Source organism: Parasteatoda tepidariorum, chromosome X2, assembly GCF_043381705.1.
Source record: "Parasteatoda tepidariorum isolate YZ-2023 chromosome X2, CAS_Ptep_4.0, whole genome shotgun sequence".
NCBI lineage: Eukaryota > Metazoa > Arthropoda > Arachnida > Araneae > Theridiidae > Parasteatoda > Parasteatoda tepidariorum.
In genome coordinates this window covers 8,081,671-8,107,218 of record NC_092215.1, presented here as the reverse complement: position 1 = coordinate 8,107,218, position 25,548 = coordinate 8,081,671, and the positions used below count along the sequence as shown (strand labels likewise).

General features: G+C 28.3%; 1 protein-coding gene across 5 annotated transcripts in view; it reads left to right on the top strand.

Moving 5' to 3' along the window:
- The window catches only part of LOC107452992 (hexosaminidase D), a 191,766-nt gene that overhangs the window by 56,933 nt on the left and 109,285 nt on the right, over positions 1-25,548 (top strand). For 2 of the 5 annotated variants that reach the window (XR_011638406.1, XM_071188421.1), the window contains exons 2-3: positions 14,145-14,202; positions 23,316-23,487. The gene's annotated coding sequence lies outside the window, so the exon portion shown is untranslated. Of the gene's footprint in view, positions 1-14,144; positions 14,203-23,315; positions 23,488-24,424; positions 24,593-25,548 lie in introns of those variants that run through there. The other 3 variants (XR_011638407.1, XM_016069641.3, XM_043047833.2) reach the window with 2 other exon arrangements.

Sequence of the window (25,548 nt, the reverse complement as noted above, 5' to 3'; positions counted from 1 at the left end):
TCAAATGAACGAGCATTCATATACAAACATGGAATCTTAATAGTTCGAGGGTTTAACTTTAAATATGCATATTAGTTTGTGAAAACAATTTTTTAACTTACAAAATCAAATTCAAAAAAGTTTTTTTTTTCTAAATAAACATATCTTTTTTCGACGTATTTAGAGTCATGACCATCAAAATAGAGGGATTCATAGATAATGCAGGAGATCGAACAAAATATCAGGCATTTTTCTTAATATCGCCATTCCGCAGTGGAAAAAAAAGTTATTTAAATGTTCCGTTTTTTATTTTGCGCATTGTAATTTGACTCTTGTAATTTGAATTGATTTATAAGTCGGACTGTCATGATATTAATACTTTGCGAAGTTTCTCAATTATGAATATGAAAAAAAATATTTTACTGCCATTTTGTAAAGTATTTTTTAACGACCGTATAAGTTGAAAGCCATGTCAATATAGAATTTTATTGATTGTTTTTACAATTTTTAGTAAGTTGCAAAAATAAACAACTTTGAAACCTTTAACAACGTTCAAATTGCTATTTTTTGTGATTGAGGATCTTAAGATATGAACATAAAATTACAAAATATATTCCTGGCCTGCATTGTAAAAAATTCCAGATCAAATAATTGTAAAAAGGCCTGGTCTCTTTATCGTAAAGTTTATTTTTACCGAAACATGTTGCGGAACAAAAATCTAATATATCGTAATTTGGGTAGTAATAATTACCGTAAAATTATTGAATCTCCCGGATTAAATAAGTATTACTGTAAAATTACGGTTAACTATTTCATCGTAAAAATGGATCTTACGGTAAAAGGGATTTTAAGGATGATGTATCCAAAGAACTGATACTTGATTTGGATTTTTTGACAGTGTGTATCTCTTAAACAATAACGGCTTGCTCTATTTTAAACCTTACAATTCCCTATTTCATTTATAAAGTTCAGAAATTTAAACAATATTTTAAAATTTAATCAATAACGTTCAGATAAAATAAATATTACTGTAAAAGTTACTACATAATATTTTACAGTAAAAATGGATTTTATGGTTAAAGGAATTCTACGGATGATGTATCCAAAGAACTGATACTTGATCCGAAATTTTTTGCAGTGTGTAACTTTCGAACAATAATGCCTTGCGTTATTTTAAACAATATATATATATATATATAGTGTGCGCGCATAATATTTTTATAGCTAGCGTAATGAATAGTTTTTCGGGACTATGGTTAGGATTATGTGTTGTTTATAGAATTTAAAACAATAAAATCAGGAAATTGTGACACACCGCATTAACTCTGAATGTTTATAAAACACTATAAATAGTCGACATGTGACATTCGGAATGTAGTTTTTTACCCTGAATCCTATAAAACCACCAAAGAAGTTTTCCCGCGCTTTCTCAGTTGTCAACAAAAAACTGGAATCCATCCCCAGTGGTATTTCTATTACCCCGAACTGCGGTGGTGTAAAAGATAGCAAATGACGTTTAGAATAACAGAAGGAGAATAAAACTCTCGGGGATGCTTAACACTCATCACTTGTCTTGTTCTAGGGATTAGCGGTTCCCTTTCTTGAATTCATCCCCCAGTCTCAAAAACAGCCCACCAGAGGATCTCGATTTCTTATTTTTGCGCCCACGTGAAAAGGTTAACTAACGGCACGGTATCGGNAGAACTGTTGTCGCCGAAGAGGTAATTCAGGTTAAAGCTATATAATTTCAACTATATATTTACTGCCCTAAAAAGAACAATTAAATATTAACGTCTGAACTTCAATATTCTTTTAAGTGTGTTAAAGGCGGGTCTCTTCTGGCTTAGACGACATTGTGTAGAAGGTTAAATTTTTAATATTCATAAAGGTCAAAACAAAGAAAGGAAAGAGTTACGAAACAAAATGAAAAACATATTAATTTACGCTTACGCAATTATTTAGGATATCCGTAATAACTCTGTATTTTGATTAAAATTTTGGTGCTTTTTTATTTATTTAACGATCTATTACTGAATTGATATTCTTTTAAAGGTATTCAGCGCCCAAATAATTTTGCGGAAATACATGGAATTTGTCTTTTTTTTTTTAAAGTTATGGTTCTTTTGTCCAAGTAATTTTCTTTTAATCTTATTAATTTTTATTCTTTATGCTATTCATTAATATTTAAGCCGTGTGGCTGTTTTCTACTGTTATTTCTAACTTTAATATTAGAAAAAGATTTCTGCTTCAATTTTATTTTTAATTAACTTTACCTTAGATCCAAATATTTATGGTTTTAATATTAATTTATTGAGCTAAACAAAGCAATCCTATTTCTGATAAAAAATGCTAATAATTAAAATTTTGAACTGACACTTTTTAATTTTGAATGAAGAAGGTGCAATGGATTTAGGAATATTTAAAATTTCAAAAGTCTATTTTTTTTGCAGTAGACTATATGAGCTAGAGTCCAAGAAGTCATGGGTTCGATCCCTGCCGACCGAAGATTCCCTATGTAATAAATGGTGACTGATGCACGTTAAGTCTGCAGAGTCACAAAGTCTTCCATGTTCTCATAACAAATCATACCTCTGGTGATACGGATCCGGGAGTTACCTTGTCTTCGGGATTAGTTCAAAATTACAAGGCTACGGAGTTGAACATTAGTAGTCGTAAACCCAAAAATTGGGTCAGCGCTCAACGATGGTTATAAAATAAACTAAAATACAGTTATCATACCATGGAATTTTGAAATGGTAAATTGGGGGATCATTCAGCAATTTAAATTTTTTTTTCTTTTAATTCCTTTTTTGCTTCTTTAACATTGTTGAAATCCTACTTTAATATTAATTGACTGAGACATTCTTGAACTACAGTTAATATCTTAATCAAATTTGATTGCTATTACGAAAGAATACTGACTAACTGATGTTGTTTATTATTTTTAAGCAACATTACTATAAGAATTTTCTGTATATTGATATTAATCTATTTGGAATTGTTTAGTTAGCTATTAATTAAATTGTGTTAAAAACTTTAAAGACTTTATGTTCGAAATAAAATAATTATGAAATGAAAAATAGTATATTATAAGGATATAATGGTATATTGTAGTATATTATAAGGACCACAATTTCTCGATTGCGGGGTAACCCCTCCCCAGATTTCACGAGCAAAAAATCCAAATGCGTAAGAAAAATTCATGTTTATTTCGAGAAAGTACGTTTTTGTGTTTGATTTCGTTACTTAATTAATAGTTAGTACTAATCAATTAGCGAAGTTGAAGTCATGGAAAACTAATGAGATTGATACTTAGTTCGTGAAAATCGTGAAGTGAAGTTATAAGGGTGTGCAGGCTATATTGTTTTGGATCCTTGTGTTTGTAAATATATTGATTGTTTCCTGTCATTTTCCTTGTGCTGTGTTTTCAATGCTTTTAGCATCGTTAATTTTCACTTTTTCTAATTTTAATTTTTTCTATGTTTTCTTGAAATTCATGATGCATTAGTAGTCGTAAACCTATAAACTAGGTCGATCGTTCAACGACGGATATAAAATAAAATAAAAGTAGACTATATAGTGCTACGTCAGCATTTTCCAAATTTAATTACGTGCTTCAAAGAGAAAGGATCCTGCCGTGTTATTCACTTAATCAAAAATTGCCCGTGCTTTCTAGGGTTAAAATAAGCTGCTTTTTATTTTAAAAGAAATTTTCTTTTATTTACTAATATATAATTTAAATATTTTTCTACCTAACATGAAATGTAGTTATTATGAAAACACTTATGGTTACTTACACACTTACATAAACACTTACGTTTTTCAATATGTTTTTGAGTTTATTAAACTTATCGATATGTTTACTAATTACGATTTAATTTAAAATGATTAAATTCAGACAATTTAAAACAAACAATTTTTTCGAGTAATTTAATGTAGCTAAAGCAGAAGTAAAATAATAATAAGTAAAATAATAATAATAATTTTGAAAAAAAAACATCAATATAGTTTTGGATTAATAAAAGCTATGCTTAGAACCTTGAAATTTACAATTCCATTGATAAACAGTGCTCAAAAAGAAATCGAAAAAACTATGGTAGCAAATTTCTGATAAAGAACAAAGTAAATTTTTTTACTTATTTTAGAAATATATATTTGAAAAACCTAAACCTGACCTAACCTAAACTTAGACCTAACCTAAACTTAAACCTACCTGAAACCTAAACTTAAATTATCAAAGTAACCAAATTGGAATCAAAACTAAATTGGAAATACTTTACATCTTTAATATACAAGAAATTGATTATTGTTGATTAAATTTTTAAATTTCTTTGTGATTTGTCCTAGGAAATTCAGTAAAGAAATGTTCATCAAAAATTTGTAATAACCGTATAATTTTAATGCAGCATTATATTAATTAATAAAAACATTCAAAATCATAACAAATATATATATTTACATGGAATCATTTTTATCCTTTTTCTGATTGTCTGTATTATAGTAAAAGAATGAAATATCTTCCAGGGTTACTGATATTATCTAATAAAGATCAAAGCAAGCGAATTTCCTGGTTAAAAAAACGGATGACGTGACGATGATGGTGATGACGATTCGACGTGATATACTACGATCAGAAGCTTTTTCTTTGGTAAAGAATTGCGGAGAAAAACGATTTGAAATATGAAATCGGTATTCTGGCAAACAACACTTAAATATTAGATGAACCAAAGTTATAAGGCATAACATTTATCGGGAAGTAGGGATTTTACTAAATTTCTGTTACAACCTGGAAGGAGGTTCTTTTTAAATAATCTTAAAATTTAATCCATCATTCACTGTTAGACGTTTTGAAAGCCGTTAAACCATAATGTCATTTAAGCCTTAAGATAGCACAAAACTGAGCCATAATCATGATTCTTAAATTCGATTATACTATACAATATCCGAAAAAATGAGGTTCTATTTAACCTATTTATGGTTGCGGTGAATTCGCACAAGATTATAGCTCAATTTTGAACCATTTTCTGAGAGCATGCGATATTGAAATATATCTAACGTATTTACAAAGACAGTCCTTAACAATTATGTTTAGAATCCTTATAAAAAATACTCAAGATGAAATATACATTACAAAGTTGCAAAGATTTTACAAAGTGGTCTATTAATAAGATTTAAAGTAGTTAGAATTTTTCAAAATTTAACTACTTCGCCAATATTTAAAAGCATTATTGCCTCTCTAATGAATCTTATGAACGTATATTTTAATTATTGATTTGTCATGGCTGGTGAAACAACTTAAGATTTAACTTTTAAATCAAATTTTTTAACGAATAAATTAAGTTTCTCACCAAACGTGCCAGCTGAACTTTTTCACCTTTACTCAAAAGCATAATTTCCGCACCAATTTATCTTATAAGCGAGCATTTTAATTTGTGATTTCTCTTAGTAGGTAAAATAATTTAACAATTAACACAACGTAACCCAGGATCATAAAGCGCATGCGCAAGCAAGAGAATTCAGTGTCCGCAACAGCACAGAATGTCTAATCAATAGCGCACTTGTCAGTACAAGGCCTCGAGTCACACACGGCAGAACCAAAATGGCCTCGATGGAGAAGGGAGGCCCACGAGCAAGCGCAGTCTCAGTTCAAACCCATAGGATTCCGTCAATAGACGACATGGTAGTGACCATAGGCACCACGACCCATTGGTTCGCTTGGTGGTAGTGAAATAAATCAATATTTTTAAAATGAAATTTTTTTTCTTCAATTTCTCTCAATATATGTAGTTATGCATTAAATATGTAGAGAAAACATGGAAAATAAAGATTAATGAAAGAGATGAAGAAGAAGAATGCAATTTCAAAAGTATTTAAGAAAAACAAATATTAAAAAGCGGGAAAACAAAATAATGAAAAGATATAATCTCTATCATGATATAATCGTATGAGCTGATGAAAAGATTCTCTCTTTTCATTATTTTGTTTTCCGGCTTTTTAATATTTATTTAATAATTTCTTTTAAATAATGTTTTTTTTTTAAATATCTTTAAAAATTTTAATATTATCCTTCATCTCTTTCATTAATCATTATTATTTTCAATGTTTTCTCCATATTTTTAACTTTTCGCTACATTTTTTTTGTTTCTTAGTTTCTCTCTTTAACTTCCGGAAATATCAACCCGCTTTTCCAGTGGGTAATTCAAAGTACAGGCAAAGTTATGCAAAACAGCTATTTTATATGCATCGCCATGTTGGCTATTTAGGGAAACGGAAAAAAATGGAGAAATTCAGAGAAGTTGTTGAAAAGTGCGTTAGATAAGTTTTTAGACTTAATATTAAGTTTACAGCAGATTCAAATAATATTACAGTGAGAGTATCCTTTTGTGTTTTTAGTTATTTCACACCTTCTTAGAGCCGACAGTTATAAGTGAGTTAGAAATTTCGAGAAAAGAAAATGTCGAAAACTTTTTCGTTAAAAGTGGTTTTAATGTTTGCGTACTGTTTGAATTTTGGAAAAGTTACTCATCTTGTTAGCGAACCTTTTTCTTTATGTTGTTTAAAAAAAACACTTAGGAAAACCGGTGTTGAATATTTTTAGAATTTGGTATAAGAATAAAAATAGTGCTTAATACGCAGTTTTTATTGGTAGAGAAAAGCAATGAATGTTGGTTAAAACTTAAAAGCATTCTATGGTTTGTTGATGTCGTAACTTTTCTATAACAAATCAGGACAGTAATTTTTTTAATTGAAAAGGGTTGCAAAGCTGCTACATTTGATTTCAATTTTATTTTGAATCAATTTTACTACGAATAATTCATTAAATGCCTAAGGTTGAGATAAAATAAAATCTGGGTTGCTTTAGGATACATAAAAAGGGTTGCACTTTTGCATAACACTAGAAAACATTTAGAATAAGGATGTAAAAGCTATATTTCGTTTAGAAATCAATTTTACAATGAATAATTTATTAAATGTCTAAGATTGAGCTGAAATAAAGTAACCGAAAAAATAATATTATTTGTTATTGCATCAAAATCTAAGTTCCATTAAAGATAAAGTTTTAAAAATTGTATTAGTTTCATTTAAGTTTAAATTAAGTTTTAGTTATGAACATAAATTATTTAACCATATATGTACCGCATTTATTATTATAGGTTTAATTGGGAGAAAATAATTTTTAAGCGATAAAAATTACATAAGAGATCAAAATCAATTTTCTAATTTTAAGACATTGCGTCATGTTGTTCACATCACATTTTAGCCCGTTTTACCAACTTAATTGAGTCTTCACTTTTTTTTTCTTTCTTAATCGTTGTGGAAATGCCACCGTTTTATTTTTGATGATTTACTTTGTACTAACTGAACTAACTTTTGTAAGTACTAACTTTGTACTAACTGTAACCTAGCTTACCTCCGATCCGCGTACGGGTTGAAGTTCACTCCATGATCTGATTTCTTAAAAGAAGGCGAGTCCGTCTTTGTAATTTTTTTCTCAGTTTTTTTTAAATTCTTTTTAGGCGCTTCTCTCCGTTATGTGTCTGGGATTTATGTTTTTAAAAAAGAAGATAATTCTAATATGTAACTAATTTTTTTAATTTAATGTTTACTTCAGTAAGTTAAAGTTAATTTGGATCCTAGACACATACAGCCCTTGGAGAGAGCACGTGGGATCCATGCTGGTGTCCCCACACCTTGGCGCACTCTGCGACTGAATGGCGAACTCAGCATGTTTTAAAATAAAACAGTTTAGAATCCTTTACAAGATGTATGCAATTAAGGTTTGATTTTATAGAGGATCTGTTAGTTAATTTAACCTCCACCTATCTCCTGACTGAGGAATATTGATATCCAGGAAATCTCCAAATCTGAAGATCCTATCCTGAATAATTAAAAATTGGACTGACTCAAGAATAGTGTGATTATTTCATAGGAGCAATTTCACTTTGGACACCGACCAAAAAGAGGAATTCTGGAATGAATTTAATGTAACTTCAAATCTTACCAAGTTCGCTTCCGTATTTTTTTGATTCAGTTGAATATTAAAAAGTTCGCTTCCCTGTTTTTTTGATTCAGTTGAACTCTTTTACTAACAATATATTGAATTATTAATAATTGATGATCAAAAAATATGTACAGTTCCTATTTATCATAATTTACATAGCATTGATTATTATCATGCTTTTGTGTTTGATACATACATATATATATATATATATATATGATAGCTGTTTATATATATATATANTAGCAATATGTCTGTTTCATTTTAGATTCAATGCTCAGATAATTTTTTTTTAGACTATGCTTTTCTAAATTCACAAATTTCTCAGAAAATATAAATATTATTACATTTAAAGATGGAATGCATGAAGTTTATTTAATATCTCTCCTGCATCCTGTACGGAAATGTCTCCGACAGTCCAACTTCGGCCGCAATCTCGCCTCAACTACCGCAATTTAATAATGTTTACTTTGACCATTGATTTTACTTTAATTTTTCGCTGGCAACTGTGTCTATGCTTATTTCCAACGTATTCAGTTTGTATTCAGTATTCAGTTCCAACGTATTCAGTTTTCTAACGTATTCATGTATTATCTTCTGGAGAAGGAGTGTCATGCTCGTGTGCTCAAAACATGTTGATCTATTTTTGATTTATGTACTAAGGCTATAATTAAGTGCTTTATTATCAAGTATACAAAGTTTAGGTTTACATAACTCAAAGAAATATAAAGGAAAAAAATCTGCGTTCTTTTGTTATTGATAATGTTAACAAATAAAAGATTTATATTTTTATTTACATATTTATTTTCAAAAATAGAAGAAAAATTTACATCCTAGTTTGTATTTTAATGCAAATTAATCAAAAATGTGTAGTACATATTTTAACAATTCTATAATTGTATGAATTAAACTATCTACGCTCGTTTCTTACTGTTAAAGTTCGCAAAGTTCCTATTAACGCAATTCTTTATTGTATAAATGAAGGAAAAAAAAACAATCTGCGTTCATTTGTTATTGTTAATGTTCTATTTAAACTAGATTGGATCAGAACAGAGATCCAAAGTTACAGAAGCGTGACTTTTTCGTTCCCAAACGGTATTGTGAATTTTGACTAATCGTCTCTGTTCCAGTTAACGCTCGGGTTTCGTCAAAGTCATCGATTTTTCCTAACTTATCACGTGGCCTGACAGCTACCCGCAAACCCCTTTATATATATTTTCTTTGTCATGTTGGATTTCAAGCTTTTGTTCTTTTTTTGGTAGAAAAATATTTTTTTCGTGGCAAAACTATCAGCTGTTTGGTACTCTTTTCCTGACAGAAACATGAATCTTTTCTTTTTTGACCCAAAGGACGACTTTCTTGACAAGAGTCGATTTATCATGTCACCTCAAATGTCTAAAAAAAAACTTCGAAATAAAAGGTATGGTTGGCTTTTTTTATAGCGATGTTTTAAGATGCAAATTTGGATACAACTTTTTCCACATAAAAAATGCTCCTTCAAGATAAAGATAAATAAATTTCTGTCTGTAACAGCTTTTTTATGCACAAAAACATGTTTTTAAATTTGATCAAAAGACATAATAGAAATTTGGGACATTCAGAGAAGCATTAGAAAGTTTTTAATCAGTACCTTAAACCATGTTACGGTACAAATTTGCTGCAACCATAATCACATTTCAAATCGAACCATGTTACCGACTAAGTTGAACTGTAAAATCGTATAATCAAATTTAAGAAAAATCAATAGGTTTCAACTGAACACCATATAAAAGTTTCAGCAATTTTGAAGAGTAACAAGATTCAACATGCTACAAAATTGGACCATTTAATCACTATCTTAGACCATGTTGCGGTGCAAATTTGCAGCAACCATAGTTATGTTTCAAATTGAACTATGTTTCCGCACATGCTGAACTATAGCATAGTGTTATCAAATTTAAGAAGAACGATTAATTTCAATTTAGCATCATGTAAAAGTTGCAGTAAAAAGATCAATATACTACACACAGTTGACGAAAAATCGAATTTGAACGGAAGATGGGCAAGAAAATTGTTTTCTGATTGTCTGTAAATATAATGTGAGAAATAAAATCATAAATTCCCCAGCTTAGCAATTTAATCTCTATATCTTTGTTCTTTTTCTGTAAGTAAGGAACTCAATGAGAAAAAAAAAGCATTAATTATTTAAAGGAATTTATGCTTGAATTCTTCGACTAAACTATTTACATTAAATAACATTACGTTTATTAACTTACGTTACATAGCTATCTGAATTTTAACATCACGTCAAGAAATACTTATATTCCACGATATATCACGATATTCTTTTACATCGGAACAAATTTAAACTATTTTTAAATTGATCAATATTTTCCTTACCTAAATAAAATTTCATGACACTCTCGATAATTCAATGCGATACTTAAAAACATCGACATTTCCCGATAGATCGATGTAGCATCGTAAACAAAAAGGTGAGATTATCAGGTACATCTATTTTAAGTATTAAAAGAGAGTAAAGCATTGGGATAAAATCAAACAAACTATTAAAACCAGTGCTAGGTGACATCAGAATGTTACTATCCCGATAACTTTCTACTAACGTTGAAATTCACTAAACTTTTGATTAGAAATTTTCCCAGTCTGTCCCGAATGATAAATTTGAAACGTAACTTCATTGAAATTAAACATTGTTTTAATTAAAAAATAACTCTATCAAGTAAAGTAAAGCTGAAATAAAATTTTCAACTACAAATGAAGCTTAAAAAGTAGAAAGTCAATTTCAAATTTGAAACTAACATAATGTTTTAATTAAGGAATAACATAAATATAAAATGATAGTTTGAGAAAAAATGGAAAGTTTCAAATTTGTAACTTACTTTTTTACATTTTCAGACTAACTTCCTTATAACGTTGAAGTTCTCAAAACTTTAGATAAGAAATTTTCCTCGCATTTCGTCTATGTGATAATAGTATCGCAACAAAATTTTATTTAAATTAAACAATGTTTTAATCAAAAAATTAATAATAATAGTTTTAAAATAAAGTAAAATAAAGCTTAAATAAAATTTTCACCTACAAATGCATAAGAAAATCTAAGTTAATTGAAGTTAGTCTCAAATTTGAAGACAATTTCTCTACATTTTTTGACTAATTTTCTACTTACATTAAACTCATTATACCTAGGATTGGAAGTTTTCATCTGAAGGCAATATTGAAGAAAAACTTCATTGAAATTAAACAATGTTTAAATTAAAAAATTTTTTTTAAATGAACTAAAATAAAACTTGAATAATTATTTTTCTAGAAATGTAGTTGAAAAAGCAGAAAGATTCTATTTCTAAAAGTAGAGAGTATACTATTTTCTAAACGAGCTAAATAGAGGATACATTTTATTGATACTATCCAACTATTTTCCCCGGAAGGCAATATTGAAGAGAAACTCCATTGGGATTAAAAAATGTTTTAATTAAACAAAATAATTTTTAAATGAAGTAAAATAAAACTTGAATAATTATTTTACTAGCAATATAGTTGAAAAAGTAGAAAGTTTCTATTTCTAAAAGTAGAAAGTCTGCTATTTTCTAAACGAGCTAAATTGAAGACACTTTCTATTGATACTATTCAACTAAAGATCTCTTTCTGTTTTAATCTAAAACCTGTAAGACATTAAAACCTGTGAGACACTTCAAAATTTTTAACTTTTGTGACTATTTGCCCGGAAGTAAAAGTTTGGAAGGGAGCCAATCACTATAACTTTGATTCTATGATGTCATTCTTCCTTGCTATCTACTGTCGTTTTTGATGAACTACGAGAAATGATGAGAATGAAAATATTTTAAAGTTATCTTTTTTTACTCGATTATAAAGATCGATATCCATCATTTAATAAAATATCTTCCGATATCTGCATAGAAATATTGAACTAAATTTCTTTTTCTTTGAGTATTTCTCATTTTTAACGTAGAATCATTCTTTTTTTGTGGAAAAATTTATTTTTCAATACTTTCTGAGTTTATGTTCGCATTATAATGTACTTTATTCAGTGCTGTAATTTACAATGTAGCGTATTCTTTTACTTTAAACTTGAATAAATTCTCTATGGAGTCGTTTATTAACTGTTTAAAGCGACATTTCTGTACTAGAGCATCTTTCATTTTGCAGACATTTTCTTAAAGAATCTATTTAATGTTTTTTTTCTGTAATAGTATGGGAAGTAATGTTTTTAAAGTAATATAGTTTAAAAGTGGTTAGCTTTAAATTTCTTCTAGTTATGCTTTCAATAATTAAATTACAAATGATGCTGGTTTATTCATGTTCTTTTCTATTAATGTATTTTTTAAAAACCTTTAAAAAATATGAAATATTTATAGTAAATGTTGTAAATTAATATTTGAGAAAGAAAATTTTGTTGATAATCGAAAATGAGATTTACTTTGCAAGCAGTATATTATTTGAGAAAAGTATAAAGTAGTTGCAATCATTATATCAGTCATTGTAATAATAATTATATCAGTCATTGTAATAATAATTATATCAGTCATTGTATACAGTCATTGTAAATAATTAAATAGAGTAATAAATAAAGCAATTGTATAAATCAAGATACAGTAAGCCATTCTCTTCCCTTAAGGCAGGGATGGGCAAACTACGGCCCGCGGGCCAATTGTGGCCCGCCGGAACGTTTTATCCGGCCCGCGAATAAAATTTTAACTTGCCGATCCGTGGTGAATATAAACAAGATACATTATATATCTATTTTCCTGTCTACTATGTTTAAAGCTACTGATGACCTTTTTACTTTCCCTATTTTTGTTCTACAAAATATAAATTGATGGAAATAGTACAACATGGAATACGGACAGCTTCAATATAAAATGTTGAAAGCAGAAGTTCTTTATAGAATAGCCGTAGATTGGCTCCAACGAGCGTTTGTCTTTCTCGAGGAGCACACATATGGAAACTAATATAGGTGAATTGTACTTCACATGTGGTAGACCACGAAAGCTCGAAGCAGCGGATTTTTCTGTCGGCGCGAGTTGTAACATTATTTATAGCGTATGGAAAGATTGCACACATATCATGTTATTGTAAAACCCAGAAAATCAGTATTATGTTTGCTTCATCTTATATATGTGAACAAGTGTTTTCAACTATAAACCTTATAAAAAATCCTTTTAGAAGTAGATTAACAGGCAAGCATTTAGCCTCGTTTCTTAAAATAAGCACATCTCACTTCGAACCTCAATATAAAGAACTTTTAAAAATGAAATCGCAATTTCATTAAATATTTAAATTAAAACTTGTATACGTTTATTTATTTTTTTTTTAAGTATCTACTCGGCCCACCAAACTTTTTATCCTCGATATTTTACCCTCGACCAAAAAAGTTTTCCCATCCCTGCCTTAAGGCATCAGCTAAAGCTATAAAAGGGGTGTCTTGGTATTGTAGAGAAGGCATGTGGTGAAAGCTATCGCTTACCACCGTATCTGTTGGAAAACTGCAGAGTCTCGAAAAGGATACGAGATAGAAGGATAAAAAAGGCATTGCAAAGTTGTTGAACATCCTTGATTAAATACGAACCTCGTAGATATTAATGTGTATTTGCTCGTTTGTTAAATATGCATTAGTTTGTGTGAGATTTACTACGTCATGATGGAACTAAAGAAAAATAAAACAATTAGTTATTACAAAATATGTTTTCGATGAACAAAGCTTATTTAATAAGTCATTTTACTTGAAACTAACAAGATAGTATTACAATTTTGGTTTTTATAAATACTGTTAACCTAAGGAACGTTGATTGGGTGAAAAAAAATTAGTCGCAGTATTTTAATAATAAAATATAATTAAAATGAGCTTTTAACTATCAAAAATCTCTTTTAATTAATAATAATTTTTAATGTTTAATTAGGTATTTTCTTCTAGAGAAAAAAAGCATAATTAAATTATTTTATAAAATGCAAACAGAGTTTACATGTATAGGTTTAATATATTTCTTACAGCTACAGGTATTTTTTACAGCTTAGTATGAACACGAAATGGATGTTTTATTTACCTAAAAAATGTTTACCGTAATTTTAAAATTGTAATCCTAAAGATTTGTTTTTGCTTTTTTTCCTAAAATACTATTATTTCATCAAATTATAAATTTAATTTCAGGTTGAAAAATACCTGGACTCAATTGTGTCCTGGAGTTTCAAGTCAAATTCACGTAAAGGTATGTTTTTTTTTTCCTTTTCTTAAAAAAAATAAACTATTATTGATTTTGGTTATTTTAGCTTTTGTTTATTTTCCTAAAAACGAAAAATGAGTCCATATTTCATTCAGTTCTGTTTAAAAAGAAATTGACTGCAGTCTACGGGTGTAAGTACTATAATTAACTGACTTGTAATACTCTTTTATTTTAACAGACGTAACTTTTACCAAAAATTATAGGATGTAAAAAAGACTGAATGTACTATATAAGTTGAGTACTGATCCGGGGATTTAATCATCATCGTGAAACTTATTCGATTCAAAATCTGAATCCTTTAATTCAAATTAAAATGCGAGTTAATGACTCAAACAAATCAGTGTTTTCTTTTCCCAAAAAGCTTAGAATATAATAAATTTTGGTTTCTTTTAATTTATATAGACTTTTATTTGTAATAGTAGCGACGCTATATAAAACTAAAATATTTCTGAAGCTACAGAATTTTTGATGCATTACAGTTATTTGAGACAAAGTCTAGTATTTTTTTTTTTTTGTTTTCTTTTTTTTTGAAATCTTGAATTAGAAATTATCCCAAAATTTCAAAATTTAAATTTTGCCTTTATATCATATTATATTTCTATTGTTTAATTATTGTTAAGTAATTCAAATGTTCCATACTGAAGAAATTCATTATATTCACTTAAGTTTGGCACCATCTTGGCATTGAATCAGTGATCCGAATTGCTGATTTTAATCACTTAAATAAACTGATTATATTGATTCAAATAGCTTTGTTTTGCTCAACTCTAATATACTTCTAAAAAAAAAACATGGTATTAATATTTCTTAAAACACTACTGAATAGCTTTGAAAGGAACATACTATTGTCTTCTGAGATAATAGAAACAATATATTAACAAATAATAGAAAAAAATAAATTCAGTTTTGAAATTCAAAATGCAAAAAAAATATGTACGTCATTATAATGAGATACTTCATTATAATTTTAGGACAATTTTTAAAGGTATTTCATTATGAGGTAATTTCTTTCTCACATATATGCTATCAAAATTTGAAACCAATCGACAAAATCATAATTTTAGGAATATTTGAGTTTTTAAAAATTTGCTCATTAACTGAAAAAGTGGGCAAAGTTACAAAACATCTGTTTACAACGGGAACTTCAAGGACAGAACTTTTAAACTATAAAAGTCTTCTTTCTTTTCCATATTTCAATTTTACAAGTGCGTCGTTGAAATTTGAAAGCATCAAGTTTTATCAGTTGTCCTGATTAAAGAGCTGTTAAGAAGTCTCAGAGCTTTAAAAGTACGAATAAAAGCGTAAAATTTAAAATGTCTAGGGAGAAATTTTTAGCTACAATTTGACACTTTGTAAATTATCACAAAGTAAACATATTTTTAGTAATCTGAAAAGAAGATTATTACAAGAAAATATCTAAATTTAAAACTCTTACTCGCATGATTTCTCAAAAGTTATTCTATGTACAAATATAAATTTTTATGAAGTTTTATATATTATGAAGTTATTTAAATAATGTTTTTCTTAAAAAAATTATTTTTTATAAAAAAGGCAGAAGAAAACGAAAAACAAATTCATTTTTTTCATTTAAGGAGCCCTAATTATGCATTTGAAAAACATACCTTTTAAAAGAAAACTATAAAATTATGTATAATTTATAAATGTAACATTTACTAATTATTTAAAACATATTTAAAACATTATTGAAAATATTTTTAATTGTATATAAACTTAGCTCGCTATCATGCTAGCTGCATACTGAATAATTTTGAAATTTCAACATTTTTCTCTATATACATTTTAAATTTGGAGAAACATGTTAACTCAATGATAATTTTCAAGGTGCTAAATTAATACTTGCAATATCTCTTATTATTTGCTCTAAATGTAGAATTCTATTTTCTTTTGCTTAGAAGTTAAAGAAATTTAAAATATTTTGTATTTATTCGTGTTATTTTTCAGTTTTTGTGGTCCTTTAATAAATTACTTGCTCAAACTTTGAAATAGAATATCTCATAACTACTATTTTTCTTAATAATGAAAATCATAACTTTTAGTGGGTCATGGGTCAAACTTTCCAATATTACTCTGAAATATTATTGACAAATAAAATTTTCCAGTTGATTAGAATCTAATTAAAGGATTTTCTCAGCACTTAAATTTGTTATTGATAAATTTCTTCACATTTCCAAAAACACTTTTTAAGTAAACGTTATTGCTACAATCTGTAGAATAAAGATATAGAATAATTTTTAAGTATGGGCACCCAGATTTAAAGTGTCAGTGTTGGTCACATGATCAGATAGTTTGGGATATATCAACAGAAGGTGCTTCAAATGCTAAAACACACTTACAAAATGTAAAAAAAATATCTTAATTTATCCGCCAATGTACCAGAAAAACTTTCTCTTTAATATACAATTTTTTTCCTTCTGAAATATACTTTCGTTTCAAACGGTACATCTACACAGAATAAAGTTACCCAAAATAATTTGTAAGTGAGTCATATTAAAAAATTTTATATTTCAATTTATTTCTTATTGGTTTAAAAATGCGTTAGTCTATCACAGTGCTTATAGCGCCTTTAAAAAACATAATAATGATAAATAATGAATGACTGATGATTACAGATTCAATTTTACAAAATAAAGCAAAGTTAATAAATATTTCCTTAAGCAGTTTTTTTTTGTTTTTTTACATTTAGATTGTATTTGAGCTTTTTAAAAAACAAAAGTTACATTTGTCTAAAACATATGCAAACAGGCAAAAATTCTGAAATATTTGTTTTCGAAAACAAATTGATTAAAAACTAAATTGATTGAAAAGACAAATTGATTGAAATAGTATGAGAATAAAAACTATTTTATAGTTATCACACATTAGTGCGTAAGGAATAATTTGTCTATTTATAACATTATTAGTACATAATGTAACCATATAGAATCCTTAATATATTCAAGGAAATGAGATGCTGTTAAATTTTGTGTAGCTTCATGCATAACTAAACTGAAGATGGTATCAATTACAAATATATTATCATTTAATGATCCAACGAATTGATTAATTCAACGAAAGGAATTGAACGATTTGTAAAAGTAAAGACTATGTTAATTGTAGTGTATCAATATTTAATGTATTCAATAAAATCCCCATAATAATACCCGTGAATCAATTATATACGATGACACTTCATTTAATACTAGTTACTATTACTCGGTTCCAGTGTTGGAATTCGGTTTCTCGTTTATTGCATAACTACACTTCAGTAATTATAGAGGACAAACCGTTACTCTGTTAAATTTTGGAGCTAGTTATTAGTTTTCCTTCCATTTGCTTAGTGTATTAACATGAATTATTTTTATTTTTTACAAAGTTCTGACTTCTACTAGTTATTTGATTTCACTTTAAAGTATTAATAACTCTAACGAAATGTAAAATTTAGTCTCAAGTGTTTTTTGGAGCTGCTTTTAACTTCTTTTACGCCCCAGTATAATAAACCATTTTCTAAATCGGAAAAAATTTCCTTCTAATCCACGTACACCTGAGGTGCAAACCTTGTATTCAAAAAGTTTTTCTTTATGTAAATTTTATATATATTGCATAAAATAAATTTGCGAATTGTTTTTAAATTGGTATAGAATTAAAAAATTATCTTGGAATTGCCGTACTCCTCAATTATAAGCATTTGATTCAATAAGTTTTTTCTGATAAGTTTTGTACATATTCTATGAAAATTTTTTTTTTCGTGAATTGCTTTCAAATCTGCTCAAATATGACAAGGTTCCGTTATTTGAATATACTCTTACTTAAATTTGCGTTTTTACTTATCCCCGATTTAGAAGCTTGATTTAATTCATCTGTAGTTTTATTCCTCATCAATGTTCAGATATCCAAATATCCAAATTGTACAGATACGTGTTTTGATGGAAATTACCATATATTTACATAGGTAATAAGATACTTAAGTACAGTACTCAAAAAAATAAACGGACCATGAATAACTTTTTTTTCACGTTCTAGGACTCAGTCTAAATGGTTCATAAAGGTGGCTTCAAATATGCTAATTACTCGGTGCAGACGATATCTTAAGTTTCGAAATCAGACACAAAAACGTACTTTCTCTGAATAAACATACTCTTTTTTGACAGATTTCGACTTCTGACTCCCAAAATATAGGGGGTTGCTGCAATCAGGGAAATATGGTCCCAATAGTTTGGCCAGGAGAGTGATCCAAGGCTTGGACGCCATAAGGTCAATTTCACTTTTTGCGTATTTCACATATCTAGAGAAGTTTTTAAATGCATTTAAAAATGTTTGCACACAATTATGAAATTCGTTTATCCAAAGTTAATTCCATGCAGAAAATAAACTTTAGTAAATTTTTATTTCTTTGTTTAATAATAGTCGAAAAATGTTTGAATTGTGAAGGACACAATTTTTGTACATTATTTTAACGTACGAAACTTTGCATGGCAAAAAACAAAATTTGAGCGTAATCGGTTCAATGGTTTCTGAGAAACAGAATTTTAAAAAAGTCGTACTTTTAAAGTTCAATTTTTCAGGAACTCAAATTTCGGATTTTCCCACGTAAAATTAAATATGTTAAAATGATATAAAAAAAATTTATACCTTATAATTCAAAAATGTTTCGGCTAATAAATTAATAAAAAATAATGAATATTAACTGAAATTTATTTTTCGCATGGAATTATCTTTGGATAAACTAATTTTATAATTGTGTGCAAAATTTTTCATTTCTCTTAAAAGGCTCCGGGGATATGGCGAAATCCGCAAAGAGTACTAGCATAAAGAGGTCTAAACTTTGGATCGCACTCCAGACCAAACTATGGAAATCATGTTTCCCAGATTGTGATTACCTCCTTTATTTTGAGAGTCAGAAGGCCGAGTCCGTTGAAAAAAAAACTATGTTTATACAAAGAAAGAGCGTTTTGTGTTCGATTTCATAACTTAAAATATCGTCTGCACTAACTAATTTGCATATTTGATTTTCCCCCTCCAACTATTAAGAATGAGTCCTAAAACGTGAATATCTGATCATTAGATCAAAAGTTATTCAGGGTGGTTCATTTTTTTGTGCACTGTACACTCGTTTCATGATAGTTAAAGCCTCTGTCTTCAGATCCAAAGGTCTTTTTCCAAATCCCATCTCGTCTACAACCTTCCACGTTGATGACCATGCACAACGAACACGCAACTGTCTCATTCTCCGACAGATGGAAGCACTGCCTGGCACCACGACAAACACAATCGTCTCAGTCACAAGAATTGCACATTTCCTGTATTTGAGAGGAATTTCCGGAACTTTCTTGAGTACCTACCCTGAAACATGAAAAGGCAAAGAGTTGATGTAAAAAACGGAAACTTCTTAAGTACCTATCCTGAAGCATGAAAGGCAAAGGGTTGATGTAAAACACGGCGCTTTTGGAGAAGGTGCCTTTTTTAGATGATTCTTTTATCTATTCTGGACGCGACAGAGAACATATCCATCATTTAACTTTTAAGTTCTAGCGAAGTGATTCGAAAACTTAATCAAAGCTTAGTTTATAACTGGATTGTCTTCTAATCAACGTAAATTGTAACAATCTAACAGTTTACAATCCAACTATTAGGGTCCTGCATGCACTAACTATTAAGTACATCAAAATTTTTAGGTAATCTTAATTATATTTGCAGAGTCATATCTAAATCGGAATGCTTCCACATTATTGTTAAAAGAACCAAGCGTTTCACACTTAGGTGAGCTATTATAAAAATTTCACTTGATCCCAGAGCTTTTTAATTAAATTATTAAGAGTTAAATTTGTTTCTAGGCAAAAAAAATGGTTAAATGAATGTTTTTCAGTGTCGCAAGAAACATCCAGTTTGTTTAAAAAGCCACCCTCCATTTCTTGTATAAATGTGATAAAGCATCTATGGCAATCTTAGAAGAAACCTTAAACAAAAAACATCGATTTCGACGTATGTACAAATGAAACACTAAAAAGGCGTTATTAAACGCAATATAATTCGTTTGATAGCTACGGCTATGGAGCATGGTGTGAAAGACAGGTCTGTCATCACCACCATCTGCCCTCTGGTGCCCTCAGTGTAGCGTTCGCCAATATTATCTTCAGATCATTATTAGCCTTTCCAACTTTTCATAAAGAAAATTTTTTAGGTACCACATTTATTTATTTTTTATTTTTACATTGATAACATGACAAATATGTTTTTTTAACTACCTGGATTTACTTTTTGCAACTAAGCCCTAGGACATTGATGTCACGTTTGACTTTGTAAGTGTAACTTGGCAGCATGAACGATTAGAAGAACTTTCTTTATCGCTGAAACTCGTATAAATCCGAAAGCATGTTTAATATTGACGCGTATATTGATAAAGTTGTGAAATTTTACTTAACCTCCTTAGACTCAGCGCCCAATGTATTTTTCAAAATTCGGAACGATTTTACCTTTTAAAAATAGTATTTTAAGATTTTTAAGACTTGAAAAGGTTTTTATGGAGTTGGTAACGCAAATGCTGGTTAATTTCATCAAAAATTCCTCCACTAGTCTGTCTCAATGCTTGATATCAGAGATTCTTGCCCTAAATATGGGTTGGCAGTTCGACGCCGGTAATAAAATACAATAAAATCATGAAACCAACATCAGCTATTCCACTGCCTATTTTAATTTGTTGAAAACACTTTACTGCTCAAATGGCATAAAACTTAAATCTTTCGGGGCAAATCTGCGTATATTTTTTATCGCTTAATCACAATTATTTTTTGGATAATGAATGCCTAATTTTTTATTTGAGTTGGAGAATGCTGAAATTATGTTTGATTCTGCTGATGGTATCAACAATTAAAATTCTATGAAACCGTTGATATGAAACGATAAACGATGTAATTCTATGAAACGATGCGGCATAAACTTGGCAATTTTTACAAATGCGCAAACCACACAAATTATAATCTAAATGTTTTATTTATCTTATTACACGAACAAAGAAAAATGCCAAACACATGTGATTGATGTAAAACAGTCTAAATGATGACATTTATGTCCTTGGAACTATTCAAGATAATTTGCAGAAACAGCTGCTAAAGTATAATGGAATTTCTTCTATGCCTATACAATATTTTCATTAAGACTTTACTTCAAAGGCTATGTCGGTGTGTGAAAAAACATTTTTCAGCAAATAATGGCTAATCTTACAGCTGTTGCGAGTTTGAAAAAGTTATTTATGATTGTTGGGCTAACTTTTGTCCATTTTTCGTCCTCAGGTATTAGGGAAAATGGTGCAAGATATCTATATGAAAAAAACCATAGTTTTATGAAAATGGGATGACATTTTCGATGTAATTTTCTTTTAATTTTCGAGAAGTTACTTTAAAGTAGTATTGGCAGGACTGACAAAATTTGCAAAATTTGGGAATTGTATTGATTCTAGAGCTTTTTAGTTTGGTTTAAAAATTTATTTAAACTAGTGATTTTTTTTAAACAAAAAGTTTAATAATTTTCATAAATACTTACGGTACTTTTCGTTTTAAAGTCTAGCTAATTCCTTATGGCAAAATGTTATTTACAGTTTATAATTATGATTACGAGTAAGTACAAGGCACTCAAATAGTGAAAAAGGTTTGACTTATTCAAACTTTTATAAATAAAAAAAATCAAATTCTGAGGGATCACTCGGGCAAATCAAATTTTTCTTCAAAGCTCAAAATGTGAGGATTATGTTTTTTTTCTTTAATGGAGAATATAACTAGGATATTTTAATAATGTAATTTTGTTATTTATATTCTTACATGTTTCGACTGAATGTACAGTAGACAATAATAATAATAATAAACAAATAAAATGGGCGTTTAGAATTTTCGTTTTTATTCACAATTCAAGGGTTATTCTCATTGCACAGGTATTGCAATTAAGTATGAATTTATCAAATTTCAGCGAATTGTTTATAATTACTATTTTTTGATGAACCTGCAAGCCATTATATTTTAACAAACAATAAATATTTTTTCCATAGAAACATCTGTTACTTTACCATTACAGCATCTATTTATAAAGCATGAATAGAAATGTTGGAAGAGAGAAAGGTTTTCTGAACAATGATTAAGGAAAATTGTAAAACGTAATTATTTTACCATAATTAAACGAATTTTTAAGGATGACTTGTTCCGTTTAAGTACTTTACAAATCAGTAATTCAAAATATGACAAAATAAATGTAATTTAGTCATAGCTCTGAAATTTGGTTCTTTGATATTTCATTCAAATATTTGATGCTAGTTTCGTTACAATGCTATTTTTACACTCTGCAGAAAATGTATTTTTTGCATTCTTTTTCCTTAAAAAAACTCAATTTTGTAATGATTGCCATTGTTTAAGGCACCATTTGTCTTTAGCATCATTTTGAAATATTTTTTTTAAAATGCATAAATTATTTCGATTTCTTGCTGTCTGACAGTACACTAAGTATACATATCTTCTACAACAAAATTTTAAAAAAATTTTAATTAAAAAAATTATGCTTCTAATTACACTTTTAGCTAAAATTATTGTTTTTATTAAACGATAAGTCATAGGTTAAAGGCACTGGTCAGGGATTGTAAACAAATTAGATTCTTTTCCTGGTGACAACTTGTAGTCCTGCCAGCTTCAGATCAATGGGTACCAGCTTGTTTGGGAGCTAAAAGCGTCTTATGCGTAGTGCTGACCACATTGTACCATCGGTCAAGAAATTGTGGATCCTTAACCTCCATGGTCTCCTGGTTTACATTGGGCTGTTTCAGGAATGTTTTACTTTTTTATTAAAATATTTTGATTTCAATGAAATAGTTTAATTTCTCTTCAGCTTTTTTCAATATTAGTGTAAAAAATTGTATGGTGCCCTCCTTGTAACTGTAAATAGTCTCAAATCAAATAAACTTTTGAACATTTACAAAAGTAATTTATGCAGTTTTTTTAAAATATTTAATTTAGAATTGATACAGCAAGAAAACAAAGAATCTATTAGAAAAAATAATTCCAAGAAACGATACCATTAGAAAAAATAATAGCTTTACTAACAGAGCTATTTTTAATTTGCAGAAATGGCGAAAGTTGGATAAAGAATTATGTAGAATGAATGCGTGGAGCTGTGGTTGATTCGATAATTAGAAAACTGAAGAACGCAACAAATTAAATTAAAGTTAGTTAATTTAAATCATACAATGGAGTTGACAATAGGACCAAGATTTGAAATGTCAACACATTTAATTAGGTAATAATACAGTTTGAGTTACATATTATTGTCAGAAGTCTATAACTAGATTCTATTTTGTCAATAGCATGCTTATTAGAAGGTATGTATATTGGCCTTTTCTTTTAGAATTATAATTGAAATCTAAGACAAATTCTTTATCAGTGTTTTGATGCAGGGAAACAATTGAAGTTGATGATAATGAAAGGTAAGTTTACAATAGTGCTCATTTCATTATGGTGAGAAAACTTGCNCGCCACCTAGGAACCAAATCTAGAACCCGACACTCGAAATTTTTGCTCTGTTACAATCGTACCCTGTTACAATTGACCGCACTCTCCCCTATACATATCTTCTATAACAAAATTTTAAAAAAAATTTAAATTAAGGAAATGATGCTTCTAATTTCACTTCTAGCTAAAATTATTGTTTTTAATAAACGATAACTCATAGGTTAAAGGCACTGTTCAGTGATTGTAAACAAATTAGATTCGTTTCCCAGTGGCAACTTGAAGTCCTGACAGCTTCAGATCAATGGGTACCAGCTTGTTTGGGAAGTAAAAGCGTCTTATGCGTAGTGCTGACCACATTGCGGCAATTATGACATCGGTCAAGAAATTGCTGGTCCTTAACGTCCATGGTCTCCTGGTTTACAATGGGCTGTTTTAGGAATGTTTTACTTTTTTATTAAATTATTTTGATTTTTATGAAATAGTTTAATTTTTCTTCAGCTTTTTCAATATTAGTGTAAAAAAAAACATGTAACAGCAAATAATCTTAAATCCAATAAACTTTTGAACTTTTACAAAAGTAATTTATGCAGTTTTTTTAAAATATTTAATTTAGAATTGATAGAGCAAGAAAACAAGGAATCTATTAGAAAAAATAATACCAAGAAACGATACCATTAGAAAAAATAATAGCTTTACTAACAGAGCTATTTTTAATTTGCAGAAATGGCGAAAGTTGGATAAAGAATTATGTAGAATGAATGCGTGGAGCTGTGGTTGATTCGATAATTAGAAAACTGAAGAACGCAACAAATTAAATTAAAGTTAGTTAATTTAAATCATACAATGGAGTTGACAATAGGACCAAGATTTGAAATGTCAACACATTTAATTAGGTAATAATACAGTTTGAGTTACATATTATTGTCAGAAGTCTATAACTAGATTCTATTTTGTCAATAGCATGCTTATTAGAAGGTATGTATATTGGCCTTTTCTTTTAGAATTATAATTGAAATCTAAGACAAATTCTTTATCAGTGTTTTGATGCAGGGAAACAATTGAAGTTGATGATAATGAAAGGTAAGTTTACAATAGTGCTCATTTCATTATGGTGAGAAAACTTGCTCTTTACATTGGAACAACACATAAGTAAGGAAGCAGTTTCATCAAACATCACGCGAATTCGTGACCAAATAACTATCAACAATAAGAAACACAGCTCAAGGATAGCTGAATCAACGAAAGTGGTTTTATTTCTGAGTGAGCTTTCAATTATATTTTCAGGAAAGTTGTTTTTTATGGCAATAATTATTATTTCTGTAATTATTTATTTATATTTATAAGTATTATTTGTACAATTATGAATTTATTTTATGAGAATTATTAGTATAATTATTTATTTATATTTATGAGTATTATTAGTACAACTATTTATTTGTATTTATAAGTATTATTAGTACAATTTTTTTATTTATATTTATGAGTATTATTAGTGTAATTATTTATTTGCGTTTATATGTATTATAAGTACAAATATTTATTTATACTTATTTATATTTATAAGACTTCTTAGTATAATTATTGATTTATATATGTATAAGTAATATTACTACATTTATTTATTTATATTTATAAGTATTATTAGTACAATTATTTATTTATTTTTATGAGTTTTATTAGTATAATTATTTATTTCCATTTATGAGTATTATTAGTACAATTATTTGTTTATATTTATAAGTATTATTGGTGCAATTATTTATTTGCATTTATATGTATTATAAGTACAAATATTTATTTATATTTATAAGAATTCTTAGTATAATTATTGATTTCTAGTTAGAAGTAA